Raw genomic sequence first — 16,712 nt, forward strand, 5'->3', positions numbered from 1 at the left:
CTGGACCCACTCCAACAGGTCCATGTCTTTCCTGTGCTGAGGACTCCAGAGCTGGACGCAGGACTCCAGGTGGGGTCTCACCAGAGCGGAGTAGAGGGGCAGAATCACCTCCCTCAACCTGCTGGCCATGCTTCTTTTGATGCAGCCCAGGATACGGTTGGCTTTCTGGGCTGTGAGAGCACATTGTTGGCTCATGTCCAGCTTTTCATCCACCAGTAACCCCAAGTCTTTCTCCACAGGGCTGCTCTCAATCCCTTCGTCCCCCAGCCTGTATTGATACTGGGGGGTTGCCCTGACCCAGGTGCAGGACCTTACACTTGGCCTTGTTGAACCTCCTGAGGTTCACATGGGCCCAATTCTCAAGCTTGTCCAGGTCCCTCTGGATGGCATCCCATCCCATCCCCCCCCCTGTCAACCACACCACTCAGCTTGGTGTCAGCTGCAAATTTGCTGAGGGTGCCCTCGGTCCCACTGTCTGTGGCACTGATGAAGATATGAAACAGTACTGGTCCCAGTATGGACCCCTGAGGGACACCACTCATCACTGATCTCCATCTGGACATGAGCCATTGACCACTACCCTCTGGATGCAACCATCCAACCAATTCCTTATCCACCAAATAGTCCATCCATCAAATCCATACCTCTACAATTTAGAAGGAAGGATGTTGTGGGGGACTGTGTCAAAGGCCTTACAGAAGTCCAGATAGATGACATCCATAGCTCTTCCCTTGTCCACTGATGTAGTTACACTACCATAGAAGGCCACTAGGTTGGTCAGGCAAGACTTGCCCTTGGTAAAGCCATGCTGGCTGTCTCAAATCACCTCCCATGTGATTTGTCTCAAATTTGTCACCTCCCATGTGGCTGTCTCAAATCACCTGCCATGTGACTTCCCACATCACCTCCATGTGCCTTAGCATAGCTTCTAGGAGGATCTGTTCCATGATCTTCCCAGGCACAGAGGCGAGGCTGACAGGTTGGTAGTTCCCAGGGTCCTCCTTTCTACCCTTCCTAAAAATGGGTGCAATGTTTCCCTTTTTCCAGTTGCTAGGGACTTCACCTGATTGCCATGACTTTTCAAGTATCATGGGGAGTGGTTTGGCACCTACATCAGCCAATTCCCTCAGGACTCTGGGATGCATCTCGTCAGGTCCCATAGACTTATGTATGTTCAGGTTCCTCAGGTGGTCAGAAACCTGATCTTCTTTTACAGTGGGAGGGACTTTGCCCCCCCAGTCCCTGTCTTGTGGTCCATCCACTTGAGAGGTGCGGGAAGAGAGATTACCAGTGCAGACTGAGGCAAAAAAGTTGTTGCGTACCTCAGCCTTCTCCTCATCCATTGTTACCAGATGTGCTAATACATGTTTCCCTGATGGATTTGTTTTCCCATGGTGGAATTCAGCAAGGTCTTTGTCTGATTATTGTGAAAAGAAAAATCTTCTTTAGAAATACAGATTTGTCATAAACAAGGCTCTGAGTTTAAATCCTCTTTTTTCCAGTAGAAAATCCAAATGTAAAAGCCAAGACTATTTGTTTAAATAATAAGCATCTCTCTGTTATTAAGGCTTGAGAAATACAGTAATTTGTCAGGGAAGCTAGAGTGCCTGGATGTTTGCTTTGTACCAAAGTTCATCTCTCTGTAGCAGTTTCCATATTTCAAAGTTCAAAAAATTGTTCTTTGTCCCCATACAAAACACGCACAAAAACATTTTATATGGCGGGATGTGAGAATATGCCTTGCTACCACGTACAGAGATTGCAGGAACTGTTTTTTTTCCTTTTTCCTTGTCCCCCTCCTTCTCCCTTTCCTTTGCCCTCTCCTTTTCCTTCTTTTCCTTTTCTTTCTCCTTTCCTTTTTTAAAAATAATTTATTTTATGGTAATCATGATAATTAAGTCAAGTTTCATACAGAATGGGGAAAGACAGGCAAGTTTCCTTGAAATTCAGTCTGCTATAGCTTTTTCTACCTCATATCTTTTAAGGATTCTGGTGAACAGTGTCAAATATTCATCACCTGATCAGCTCACTATAAATCCTGACATTTTTTTTGTATTTGGAAAGTCTTGTGTTCAAACCATTATGGCTGAGTACTATTTATTTTGGGCTCATTCAACAGCACCTGTGTCCTGAGAGGTTGACAGGAAAGCACATTGATCACAGTGTAGAACATAAGTGATTCATATGAACAGTCAACTTTACTGGGCTAATGAAAGCTGTTTAACATCAGGATGCTGAGTACATTTTAAGTCTGGTTTTGGCAAAGCAACCAGCAGTCAGGGGAGTGAAGGCAGAAGGAAATAAAACTTAACTGCAGACAACTGTTATCTTACAGAGGAACAGTGTGCTGCATGATCACATTCTCATTATCTTCTGTGGATTTATTTTTATCTGCAGTTTTTTTCCCCGCTATTAACAGCAGTTATTTTTCAGTGTCTTGTTACTCATTAGAAATTTTGACACTAAATAAAGTTCATGGCCTCAGCATAATTGAAGTTTCATTATTCAATTCATGGGCATATTTTTATTATATACACAAAAGAGGAAGATTACATATGTTATCAAACTGCATTACAAGTTCTGCATCACCTTTGCAAACGCTGGAAGTTGTCTTGGGGTATAAGAATCCCAGGAAAGAGCTCACGTTGTTCCCAACTACATCCTGACATACTTGGCCACTTAACGACTTAGGTTTCAAAACAGCAGTTCTTACTGATTTATTGATCTAAAGATGGATTTTTGACACCTTCTTCCAGAAATGATGTAATAATCGATAGCTCTGAAGTGGGGAGGACAGTGTCCCTGTGCTCTCACTCCTGATGAGAAGGCAGGCAGAGGAGAGACATCAGGCCTTTGAGGACATAAGGGACAGACCAGATGATGGTACAGTTCAACTTCCATTGCTTTTCTGAACTGTGCAGTTTTTCCACTGTCAGGTCAGAACAAGCCCCCAGGCATGTAATTTCTGGCTCCAGGCATCAGTTTTGAAAACCAAGATGGAAACAGCAGATCTCTGCCCAGAAAAGGCCACACACACTTGCAAAGACCGCAGAGATGAGAAGACAGCACAGACTGATTGCAGTTGCTGTGGGTTCCCATGTGTTCGGAAGCTCTTGCCAAGTCCCTGGCTAGCAATGCCCTCTCTTCATGCACCACAAAGTCCATCCACACCAGGGCTCCACACAGACCTTCCCAAACTGCTTGTAACACACCCAGATCACACCAGGAAGATGCTTCCAGTGAAGAACACCTTCACTAAAGCCAGAGCATCCCTGAGGAAGAGTTTGGTTCAAGGCATTCCCACCTTCCGCGAGGGAGATCAAAGCAGAGGGGTTTGTGCCTCTGCTCCCCCCAGGACCTGAGCCCCACCCTGCCTCCCATCCACAGGCCCAGGGGGATGCTCATGCACCCCAACCCTTGAGCGCCATAGCCCAGGAACAGCACGCGGCCATTGCCAGCAGCAGGGCACAGGCTCTGCATGGAGTGCACAAACCATGTGCCTCCATGCACATGCTTGCAATGGGTAGCGCTCTGGCTGGCACTGGCACTCATGCCTCTGCACACACATCTGGGGCTACTGCAACGCCACTTTCCATTCCCTCCCCGCACCTTGTGTCTTCTGCTTGCCATTGGTATTTCACGCCAGTCACCAAGGCCTCGGCTGTGTCCTCCCAGAGTCCCATCAGGTTGCTCTGGCCATGGTGTTCATCTCTGGCAGAGCTGAGTCAGAAGCTTATTTAACTCTAAAAGGTCTCACTAACCTGAAAAGCCCCACAGTAACTATTTCCAGAAACTGGTATATCCCACAACATATAAAAGATGGCTTGTTTTTTACCCATTGCCCCCAAAACGTGCCAGGTCTTATGAAAATGAGAGAATTTAAAAGGTTTGTGTCTAGTTTAAGCTTTCTGTTCACACTTGGTGAGTTAAATGGAGACTCGGCAGAAGGAAAGCTTTGGTCTAATCAGCGAAAAGGCACTAATAGCACCACCAACCCCTTATTCAGCAGGGCACTGGTGAAGACACCCAGAGAAATCCCAGTGTGAGAGAACCACCTTCAAAAGCACTCTTTTTGAGCAGTGCATGTTGCACCCCACTCCCTGTTCAGAACTGTACCTACAGTTGGCTGTGCATTTCAGTCAGCGAGGGTGTTCTAAGTTATACTGACCTAAGCAGATAAAGTTTTCAAAGGGATAAAACTTCATGATAAGTCTCAAGCCAATCCTTTGCAGAAAATCTGATGAAGCATGTGTAGGAATGAAGATATTTTCATTTCTGGTTGTTCTTATGCCTTCAGGCCCTGCCTGGAGCTATACTCTGCAGGAATATGGAACTTTCTCACCATGATGGGCAAGAGCATCACACCTTTTTTTTACGCCAATTACAGAGAGGTGGAGAATTCTAAGGTAGCTTAATTACAGTGAGGCATTTCCTCATAATGTGTAAGGATAGGACAAGTCCCAGCAACTAGTATAGGAAATCTCAAAATAACAATTTCACAATTTTTTCAGTTTTCAAAAAGTAAAGCATAAAGTGGGCTTTCTTGAAGGAATATTCTTTCTATTAAGGAAAATCTAAAATGCTAGGTTTATGTCTAGATCCTGCACTACCTACCTAGTGAGATCCTACAGAACTACTGAGAAGTGGCTGTCAAAGAGTGCCGAGTACAACGTGATGTTACCGTATTTTTCAATTCATGCATAACGCTGGACAGTAAACACCGTAAGGTACATTGACGCTGATGAAAAATATAATCATTCCCATATTCCTTGAACTTAGAAACTAGGTACTCTTCTATGGCTTGAACATGTTTGATTGCAAGCAGAAGTTGTCTAGAGATGACGTAGCTGAAACATGACAGATGAGAAGCCACCAGTAATCTTTATTGCCTATGAAGCCATGTTAGGAAACTCAAAAGCAAAGGCACAGTTTGTGCAGAAAATGTCCTGGATACAGCAGAGGCACAAATCTCACTTTCAGAGATTTGCAGAAGGTTGGTCACTACAGGAAACTGATGCCCAAAAAGGTTTTCTCTGACATTCTTTTCTTACTCATCATCCTCAAACACTGAGATACTTGGGCAAGTAAGAACACCTACTTTTTGGGCATGTCAGATACACTTCAATGGAATATTAGGACTCTGTTCAGCTGCCAGTAAATAAGATTCTAGAGCCATTTGAGATGCCCTCAGGTACTGAACCTGGCCTCCAGCTGCTGCTGCAGAGGCCCATGTCATATCTGCCAGTATCATAAATACGTGAGCATTTTAAGCAGCACTGAAGACATATGTGTGAGTATCTCAATCAAGCCTTGTATGAAAATCATAAAAAAGACTCAGAACACCAGCTTTCCATGGCCAAGCAGCTCTTAAAGTGCCTGCAATTTATAATGTCCAAATTATGAACTACAAAATTTTCTAAATATTTAAGCCTAGTGTCTTGCTCAGAAACTGTGGGCACACAGCTTTGTCCCTAAGCCTGCTGTGACTTATACCTGAAGTGGGGATGTGACTAAACCATGTCAAAGGCCATAAAAGCAACCGCTCTGTTAGTTTGTAGCATCAATGCTTCTACCTAAAGAGAGTTCATCGTTGTGATTACATAAGTGTACGTTCTTACTCACTAGCTCTGGCGACATCCTGGTCAGTGCTGGAACAGAGAACCACCCTTTAAGGAATCTCACTCTTCACTGACTCCGTGAGGCATGCAGCTGCCCTGAATGACCTCACCGAAGCAGGGAGTTTCCTTTTAGCCCATCACTACTTAGTTTTGGCAACCAAAATGGTCACTTTAACAGGTCCCTTTGTTGGGATAAACCAAAGTTTACCTTTAAGGATTACAGAAGGGCTTCCACGGCAAAAGCAGTGAAGTAACACTCAATTTATATAGAATCCGGTAACAGATAAATAACTAAAGTGAAAACATTGTTTACTGTCTTATTAGCTTCTCATTATATTACACATTTTAGATTACTATATGACAAGAAGACAATTTTGGATCTCTGTGAGATCTGGCAGGAGAATTCATAGGCATCATATTTCAGTAACAGTAAAAATATTATGCATAATCAGGCATGAGTGTAGGAGGTTCTTTTGACTACAGCAAAAGAGTATTTGAACACAGTATCATATTAGAAAAATAAAGCTTCAAAGTCCTCTGTTTTGCTTTTGTTATGCCATCAAAATTGCAAATACCACACACAACACAGCATTTGTCAGACCACAATTCTGAAGTCAGGAACTGTGAAATGTAATTAACATAATTTTCCATAAAGTAAAGCTAGAAATTACCTTAAAGTTATTTATGTCCTCAACTGAGATAGATTGATATCTGAATCAGGACATCAGCCTCTGAGTGTAAGACAAATAAGTTTTTCATAACTGAACATTCTAATTACATAACTTAAACTGGAACATGTACATAAACAAGCTAACTCCAAAGTAAATTAGAGATTAATTTATTGCCCATTGATTTATTATATATCAAGTTTTTCAGTTGATAAATTCCAGCAATTTAACGGCTAAACAGAGTTCAGAATATCATTAACAGAAAATTAAAAAAAAAATAATACAACTGCAAAATCTGTGTAAATCTTTATTTATGCAAAAATACCTTGTTCACAGTATATGTCCACTTAAACAGGTCTTATAAAATTAATATTTTGATCTGTTCTCAAGGAGAATGATACCTTAACCTAAGGCGTCTTCTAAAAGGAAAAACAGATTACATTGTTTTCTTCAGCAGTCAGCCAAGTTGCTTATTCTCTCTACTTCCTCTCTGTTTAGTATCTGTAAGATATCAGATTAAATATATCAGGCATACATACATTTATATAAAAGAAAAACACTGTTTAAAAGCTAAACTGATTTCATGATCCTATACACTAAAAACAATTTTCAGTTCAACAGGATAATTAATTTATTTGTATTTCAGCCTGAGAACAAGCCTGTTACATGCAGGCATTAGCACTAATGAGTGAAAGAAACTTTAACTGCTTTTTACCAATTCCTACTGAAAAAGTGAAATTGATAATTCTAGAAAGGGAATTAATTTCAGGCTGCTCTCATAAACTATATAATACTGGGATAAAAAAAGATTTGCAAAGATTTAATTTAGACAATGCTAAAACAGCAGATGATGCTGGAGTCTTATGAAAGCTAAAACTTCACCAAATAGAAATTACTGTGCAGAGCTGTTCAGAGTGTTTGAATGACAGCAGCATTGGAAAAAAACAAACTGTATTTCCCTTCTGAAGGATATAAAAGATATTTTTACACTTCTTAGGAAATTCTGTTTTTATATACATATTAAGCACTGACAAAGCAGTGCCTTTCATGGGACGGGAAAATCAGGACTAAGCACACAGAGACACACTCAGTCACAAGGTAGTAAATAACGAAGGATAATCTCATTTTCCCAGAAAGTGTAAGATTAAAAAAAAAAAAACAACAAAAACCAGCTGGGAGTGTAGTAAGAGAGAACCTTCCAGATCTTCAAGTCCCACTACCAAATGCTGTAAGCTTCATCTTTTACAGCTGTACATCACCTTCAAGTTAGTTGCTGTTTTTCTCCAATACTTTTTTTAAGAAGCTGTTCCAGTAATCTGGTGGAACAAATACAACTTTTCAATTTCCACCCTAAATTTCTTAATGGCCAATTTATACATACTTTTTTTACATACAACTTCTAGGCTATATAAGGCTGTCATAATCTTATATTTCCTCACTGATAACCTATCAAGAAAAACTTTTCTCAGCATTTGTTTCACTGAACAGAGTAAGCAAACCTCTTCCTGTCTTCCCATAAGGCAGGCTCTATCCATTTTGATCATCTTTATATTACCTCTTTGTACCTACTCTAGCCCCGATTTCTTTCTTGAAAAAATGGATTATTTCAACTGTCTGTATTATTTCAAATAAAAAACTACCAGAGCATTGATATTCCCCTGTATGTACTGGAAATACACCGACAGTCCAGGTCACAATTTGCCTTTTCGGAGCTATATCACACTGCCAATACACAGACATCCTGTGACCAGTTAGTATAATCCAATACTTCTCCTCTTTATTGCTTCCATTTGATGAGTCCTCAGCTGATAGCAGAAATTCTTGTCGGCAGTCTCCAAGTGCATAACCTTGCACATTATTCATCTGAATCACATTTGTTTTCCACTTCTTTAATAGCCAAGGTTGTAAAGTTCTTTCTTAATATTCTTTGCAAGTTCTAATTCAGCTTCAATTTAAACAGTTTTTATTCCTGCTCTACATTCTAAGAAGTAACTTTATTTGCTGATCAGTATTTTTAAATTCATTTCTATTCTTTTCTATTCCTTGCAGGCGGTCATGTATTTCTAAAATCCTTCTTTAAGTAACTATCCATTTAGGTCTGGCATTATTTCTGAAAGTCTTTTCTGTGCTCGGATATAAATTATTGGTATTTTAAATAAATTTAACTTCAATTTCAGATACCCTCTCCATTCAAATTCCTGAGCAGTTCACACTGGCTGAGCTATCACTCCAGCTTCTTTAGCTTATCTAAGCTCACTCTTCAAGTCAAGCACTTTATTGAAGACATACTTTTGTTTGTCTTTCCATTTAATCTAAACTGAATGAACTTAATCAAAAGTCCTGATCAAACTTTACAATGACTGGCTTAACTGTAATGTCCTTATTATTTACCCAAACTAAATATAAAATAGTACAAAACCCTCTTCAAAGGGTTATTATGTATTTTTACATGTCTGCTTAGTGTAAAACACTTAAGTTGGTCCTTGAAGATCCCTGAAATTCCCTCTCCCATGTGAGTTCTACAATTCTTTGGGCACAGGCATGTTCTCTTCCATCCCTTATAGTCCTGCAGATTATAAACTCTTCGAAGCTGTGCCACTGTGGAGAAAAAGAAAACGTGCTTTTATCTTTAGCTGGGTAACTAGTATGTTCTCCAAGTTATGGGAAATATGGGATGAATAAGCAAGTTGTAGAGAGACGTGACCTTAGGTCTCTTTTCTGTATGAGTACTTTCACTTCCAGGAAGTAGTTTCCAACAGGTGATAAATAGAACTAATCTAGTAAACTTCACAGACCTTACTCATTTGCACAACATGTCTTCTTTATGCTGTTTTCTTTTATCCTACCTCAAGATAGCAGGATTCCTTGATCAGCAGGATTCTGAAGCACAGAGAGGATCCCTGCGTTTAACACAGTTCTGGAATCCATTCTTGGGAACAAGCGACCACAAGCTAAGAAAACGGTATTAAGAATAATTTGTTAGATCTAGTCCTAAGTGACTTAAAAAATGTTTTTCGTAGCTCTAATACAGCCTATGACCATACACAGCAATTTTAGACTGATCTGATTGTTTTTCAAAAAGAAGCAAAAGGAAGCAAAAAGAAGCAAATGATTCATTAACTTATGGATATTCTGTATAGGCTTTATATTTCTTATAGGAGTATGACGAGCTTTACAAATCAGATTTGGAACCTTAACTGAAAATATAAACTATTATCTTCAAGGGAAAGGGGAAGAAATGTCATTTTCACAGAATCACAGAATCGTATAGGTTGCAAAAGACCTTTAAGATCATCAAGTCCAATTGTAAACCTAACACTACCAAGACCACCCCTATACCATGTCCCTAAGCACCTCATCCAAACGTCTTTTAAATACCTCCAGGGATGGCGACTCAACCACTTCCCTGGGCAGCCTGTTCCAATGCTTGATAACCCCTTCAGTGAATTAAAATTTCCTAATACCCAATCTAAACCTCCCCTGGGACAACTTGAGGCCATTTCCTCTTGTCCTATCACTTGTTACCTGGGAGAAGAGACCAACACCCACCTCACTATAACCTCCTTTCAGGTAGTTGTAGAGAGCAATAAGGTCTCCCCTCAGCCTCCTCTTCTCCAGGCTAAACAACCCCAGTTCCCTCAGCCGCTCCTCATCAGACTTGTGCTCTAGACCCTTCACCAGCTTCGTTGCTCCTCTTTGGACACGCTCCAGCACCTCAATGTCTCTCTTGTAGTGAGGGGCCCAAAAGTGAACACAGTATTTGAGGTGTGGCCTCACCAGTGCCGAGTACAGGGGGACAATCACTTCCCTAGTCCTGCTGGCCACACTATTTTTGGTACAAGCCAGGATGCCATTGGCCTTCTTGGCCACCTGGGCACACTGCTGGCTCATATTCAGGCGGCTGGCAACCAACACCCCCAGGTCCTTTTCCGCTGGGCAGCTTTCCAGCCACTCTTCCCCAAGCCTGTAGCGTTGCATGGGGTTGTTGTGGCCCAAGTGCAGGACCTGGCACTCAGCCTTGTTGAACCCCACACAACTGGCCCCAGCCCATCCATCCAGCCTGTCCAGATCCCTCTGCAGAGCCTTCCTCCCCTCAATCAGATCAACGTTCCCACACAACTTGGTGTCGTCTGCAAACTTATGGTATTTTCTTACAGCTGACTTTGTAATAGTGTCCTGGTTTCAGCTGGGAGAGTTAATTTTCTTCCCAGTATCTGGTATAGTGTTGTGTTTTGGGTTTAGGATGAGAATAATTTTGATAACAGACTGATGTTTTAGTTGTTGCTGAGCAGTGTTTATACTAAGTCAAGGACTTTTCAGCTTCTCACACTGCCTTGCCACCAAGGAGGTTGGAGGTGTACAAGAAGCTGAGAGGGGACACAGCCAGGGCAGCTGACCCAAACTGGCCAAAGGGATATTCCATACCATATGACATCATGCTGAACAAAAAAACTAGGGTGAGTTGACCAGGGAGGCACAGCTGCTTCTCAGGAACTGGCTGGGCATCAGTCAGTGGGTGGTGAGCAACTGCATTGTGCATCACTTGTTTTGTATATTCTTTTATCATTATTATTATTTTCCCTTCCTTTTCTGTCCTATTAAACTGATGTTATCTCAACCCACGAGTTTTATATTTTTTCTGATTCTCTCCCCCATCCCACTGGAGGGGAGTGAGCGAATGGCTGTGTGGTGTTTAGCTGCCTGTCAGGTTAAACCACAACAAATAGGAAAAACTCTTCAATGATAATTTAAATTGAAAATCAGGGTGTATTTCTGAAAGGACAATAAAATGCAAAAGGATTATACTCTCCATACAGTGAAATGTTATGCTTTATGGTTATTGTAATGCCTAGAGTTACTGAAGTTTTTCCAACAATGAATCTTATAGTGAAGGGTGAAACAGGCCAGTGTTGTTCATTGGGCTCCTCCTAATACAATGCTGTTCAAGTATGCAAGCTGCTTAGAAAAAAAACAGGTAATGGCAACAATACATTTTCTCCTGTGCTCGGTATCAAGTCCTGAAAGTTCTACCCTACAGCTTCCATTTCTTCATTCATTTCTCCTAATGCTCCCTCTCTGGCTTTTTCCTAAGATACTTTCCTCCAGCAGAGACGATCAAATAATAGATATGCAAGTCTTGCACATGACCCTAGCTGATGGGGACAGGCTAATGGGTTAAAAGACCACGGATTACGGAACTGGGTTAATGCTTAGGGTCGTCATTAGTGCACTATTGAATATCTGGAGAAAATGTAATTTATTCTATTGGAGAAGATGTATTTTGGTAAAGAAAGGAACTCTACAGAAATGAAAGTCAGGTCATCCATTTTCCTAGGCAGCTAAAGATTACTTTTTCCAGCTTCATCAACGCTATTGGCAAGGAAAACGACGCGTCCCTGCTGTGGCTATTGGAATACACCACCACTTGTTGAAAGTGTTCATAGAGCACCTGTGAACTGGATATACTATCCATGTGCCATGGACATGAAAACATCTATGCCACTGTCTATACACAAATCACTACACCACTGCAGTGTGTTTCAGTGTTCACTGATGCACTGCATACAGCCTTCAATATAGTCTTCCTGCTATATCATACTTGTCTCAGAATAGCAAGTCAAAGATACTTTCTGGTTTCTGATTCACCATGTTTCAGTTTGGCACTGATCCTTGGACTGCTCACCATAGACTCGAGGGGCTGTCCCAGTAAAAAGCACTTCATATATATTCTGCCTTGGAATTAACTTCTGCACCAGGCTGTTATGTATCCCAAAGCCCCAGCACAAGCAATATCCATTAGCCGCCCTAGTGATCAAATCACTAGTGAGAGCCCAAATCTTATGGCGAGTCCTGCGTCATCCAAAATAGCTACCTGATAACAAAACCTTGTCTTGACCTACAGGGAATGCACATTGATATGCAAGAAAAATCACAGAAATTAGATATCATAAATGTACGAGAAACAGGGAAATGCAGGTTTCAGTGTTTCAAATCACCTCCACAGGCCAAAAAGTGAGCAGACTCTAAATTTCTTTCCTCAGCAATCTTCCAGCCTTTCTTACATTCAAACAGCTTTAATAACTCTGGTCCCTTCCTGTGTTTGAAGTGGAGCAACTATTGAAGTGGAGCAGATAGTCAGCTACGAGCACGTTAGCTCCTGATCAAGTCAGAGTATCATCACAAAAGGCCAAAACACTACTGAGGCGGACACACAGCCCATCTAGATTGCCAGCTCTTATTCACTACCGAGGTACAGACGCTCACCAGCGAGGGGCCCGTGATGCTGCTCTCTGCTCTCCGTTGCCCGCAGTCTTCAGAGCGGTATGCCTGCCTTTTCTCCCGTGCAGCCCTGCATGATTTGCAGCAATTCCCTACAAAAGTTCACAAGTTTACATAATTTTTTCCCCCAATATTTCATTTAAAGCTTCCTCTTTGCTCTTGGTGCCTATTAAAATAGTCAGGGGCTACTGATGACACCCTGCCCAGTATGTGATTGCTTGCTGGCACTTGTCAGTGAAGTCCCCGGCCCTGCTCTTTGCCTGTAAGCGCTCTGGGTCAGGGCTTGCTCCTCGGGCCTGGAGGAACGTATTTTTTTGTTCCAATTTTTACTGAAAAGTTTTCATTCAGTTCCCCGTAATTCACTACCGCGCTTCTTCACCCTTGTCACCGACTGCCGCCGGGGCTGACCCCACCCCGGCTCCATCTCTGCCAGTCAGGAGACGGGAGGACGTGCCACCCTCAGGCCTCGGCACGGCGCCGGCTGGCGCGGCCGCTGCCCTCTTCCTCGGCGACAGCAGGGCTGGCCCCGCAGCCGGCGATGGGCCCGGCCTCCCGCGGGGACGACGCAGCAGCCGCCTGAGAGGACTGGCCTGCCCCAGGGTGACTTCCACGGCCGGCCGGGCCGGGCAGGCGCCGCGCTAGCGGAGCGCTTTCCGCCGCCGTTTGTCTCCCGTCTCTTCCCGTTCGCAGGAGCAGCTGCTGCTGCGCAGCCCCTTCCCCGCCCGCCCGCTCGCCCCAGTGGCGTCGCCTCCTCCTCTCAGCCTCGCACAGCGCGGCGCGGTAAGCTGAGCGGGGCCGGGGGGGGCGCAGGGAGGCGCCGCCGCCGCCCGTTGGGCCGAGCCGGGGCCTGGGCTGGGGGTCGCCGGGCAGCGGGGCGCTGGGGGCGCGGGGTGAGCGCTGAGGTGCGGACACCTGCCTGGAGCCGGGGAGGCGGCGGGGCTGCCCGTCCCGAGGAGAGCTCAGCGCCTGCCTGAGGGGGCGCCGAAGCGCGGCGGCGACAGCCCCGACTTCTCAGAGTTAACTTAGCGGTGCCGCCGCCGCCGGCTGTCAGCACCCGAATCGCCCCGGGAGCCCACCGGCGTGCGGGGGGCAGCGCGGGGCCGCCAGCCCAGCCCTCCCTGCGCCGCTCTGGGGGCGGCTGCCGGGCCTGCCGCGGCCCCCCTCCCGCCCAGCCGGAGACGCGGCCAGGAGGCGGTCGGTGCCCGGCCGCCGAGCGGGCTCGCAGCGGCGCCGCTGCCCTGCGGCAGGAGGTGTCCGGGCCCCGGCGGGGGCGGCCGGGGGCAGCTGCTGCGGCTGGCTGCCTGATGACTTGCGGTCAGGAGCTCGTGTTGCGCTGGGACGTGGGCACCGTATTCATGTTTGTTTAGTCCTTTATTTTGTGCAAAAGCTAATGTTTGTACATGCAAGAGCGTGAAACAGGCAGTACTGATCTGCGGGATCTCATGCAAGAAAGAGATTACGCGCTGATCTGTGGTTTTCCATTGACCTGTTAGGTCTGTTCCCTGTCAAAGCGTTTTAAACACCACGTTCTCTTGCTGTATTTGGTAGACCTGTTGACTTCAGCATCGCGCAGTAGGATTTTCTAGCAAGTTAAGTAATGCATTGCAAGTAACATTCTTTCCCATTTTTATGTTAACTGCGTTTTAATTACATGGGCTACTCTTGCTGCGAGAGAAAGAGTATCACACACTGGCCACCCTCTCTCATCGACCAGTGGTCCATGATATGGATGCTGATCACACGGTAGCTGAACTGGTAGAACAGTTCATAATTGAGCAGGAGCTGGCACAGGAGCAGATGGCACAGTTCTTCATGCATCTTGCTGCTTTGCTTCTCTGGCAGCCTGGAGGCAGTTCTTTAGACTTTCTTTTCTGGCTTCCCATCTAAGTGCTACTTCATTGAAAAGCACTGGTTAAGTATGCTTTTAAAAGTGTCTCTTTAAGCAGAAACGCTTTGGAGATTAGAAGCTAGCAGCAAGTTTTTATGTGTAACTGAATGCCTTCCATGATTGTTTCTCCGTCCAGCAAAGTGTCAGTTCCTCCCTTTCTGGGAGCAGGAACTTCTGGTATGGACACTTGTTGGCTAGGACAAGCTTGTTGGATCTGGCATCCTCCTTGAAAGCTGCCACTCATCTAATATATTTTCAAGACTCCTGGTAACTAATGCTCAAGTTTCTGTGCCCTAATTTCTTGCTGCAACCTAATTATTATTGTAATCTTCATGGCTGCAGTGTTCTAAAGGGATCACAGGTGACTTTTGAACAAAAAGGCACTGAGAACCACTTGTCCTGCTGTACGCATTTTGTTATTTTTATGCATTTGTGGATGAGGGGCAAGCTAGTTGAAAGAAATTCTAGACCAGGATTTCAACAGAAATTTAAGTTTTTGTGTTTGGTTCTTCACTTTGAACATTTGAGAATTTTTTCTTGTGGTTTTACTTCATGTTTTCTAGCAATCTTTTTGAAGAAGAAATGGCCAAAGCTTAATACATTATACAATTTAGATTGTATAAGAAACTTAGATACAAGTATCAAAGGGGACTTCCTACTAGTGAGAGGATGCTAGAAGGGAAAGTCCCATTCAAGGAGTGATGAATAAACAGGAAGCTGATCTGCTCTGTACTTTTTCTCTGGCTGCTGTGTCTGCTGCTTGATCCTTCACCTATTTTTTGTTGTTTTCTTTGTAAATAGTTCCACTAGCTTTATGTGGTAGTTCATAGGTTTTCCAGACAGAGTGTGAGGAGGGGAAAAAATAAAATTCCTATTTGCTCTTCCCTTAACATATTGATGAGCATGTATGAATCTGAAAATCTTAAGGATCTCATGCTGAAATTACTTTAAAATTGTTTGCTGCTGGGGAGTTGTTATTTAATCCTCCTGTGTTTCCTGCACCTATAGATGTAAGAAACAGAATTTTCAAATAGATCTAGTGAATTTTGTGTTAGTTTCCACGCTAGTAAGGCATTCTTCATTCCTTTTTTCCCTTGAAAATATATATAATATGTCTAGTCTACTCAGTGCTGGTAAAACTTCATTTTGAGTTCTGCATCCAGATTTGAACACTGCTGTGCAAGGATAGCTGACCCATTTGAAAGAGTTCACAAAATAGCAGTGACAATTGGAGGTCAAGGAAGCATGATCTGTGAGGAAAGAGGGAAAGAACTGGATTTATTTAGCCCAAAGACAAGTTTGAAAGGGAGCTAATATATAATAAGAGTTTAAAGTTGTAAAGTGTTCTTGCACGGAAGAAAAGGAGCTGTTTTGTTCTCTGTATTCACAGTGAGTAAGGGAAATTGAAGAAAATTCAGGTTAAATGTTAGGGGAAAAGTTAAAATAATAGAAGATAAGGTAATTAAATAGTTTGGGAAGGCTGTGAAATCTCTGTCAAAGGTCTATAAGAGAAGGTTAGACAAATGGTTTTCTAGAAAGGGAACTGAGACTCTGACTGGGGAAGGAAGTCGTAGGACCCTCTGCTCCTGGCTTGTCTGGGACTGAATCGTAGAAAAACCTTTGAAGGACGTAAAACAAGAGCCACAGAGGAGCAAAGGCTTTTTAACACTCAGATATGTCTACATGCTATTTTGGAGGCAAACATGAGCTCACACAAAGCAACTGATCTGAAAGCAGTACAGCCATAACAAACATGGCCCAGTGCCAAGCTGAAAAGGCCCACTGAGAGTGACACTATCTAGTTTCTGAGTGCCAAATTGGAGTCTTTTATCTTTATGTTGGCATTTTTTGCTGAAAGACAAAGCAAGGTGAGAACAAGATGCCTTTTAATAGTTTTAGATGCAAAGCAAGACAAATAAAAACTTATTAAAATATATCCAGAACACTATAGTTAAACTGCATTTAACTATAAAAACACTTCAAAATCCTGTGTTTGTATGCTTTTATTTGAGTTCCAGTTGAAGTTATGTGCAAATCAAAATAAAAATGAATGCTGATGCGAGAAGTCAGAAATGTCTCATTTGCTGTTTTCTAACATGATACATGTAGAAACCTCTGCAATGTGTTAAGTGTGCATTTGTAGCGTTTCTTCTGTCCTCTGTAAGAGCTGCAAAAGGCACATACATGCAGAATTTTAATAGACCTAAGGGAATTTTTCCTTTTTAAATTCTGCTAGGCCAGAAGAACACTTCAGCTTAC

General features: G+C 43.3%; 1 protein-coding gene across 1 annotated transcript in view; it reads left to right on the forward strand.

Moving 5' to 3' along the window:
- The first annotated feature begins 13,263 nt into the window (after positions 1-13,263).
- RNF180 (ring finger protein 180) overlaps positions 13,264-16,712 on the forward strand; it is a 79,207-nt gene continuing 75,758 nt past the window's right edge. Inside the window, exon 1 of the mRNA XM_072859494.1 lies at positions 13,264-13,345. The gene's annotated coding sequence lies outside the window, so the exon portion shown is untranslated. The remainder of the gene's footprint in view (positions 13,346-16,712) is intronic.

Source organism: Ciconia boyciana, chromosome 4 (assembly GCF_034638445.1).
Source record: "Ciconia boyciana chromosome 4, ASM3463844v1, whole genome shotgun sequence".
NCBI lineage: Eukaryota > Metazoa > Chordata > Aves > Ciconiiformes > Ciconiidae > Ciconia > Ciconia boyciana.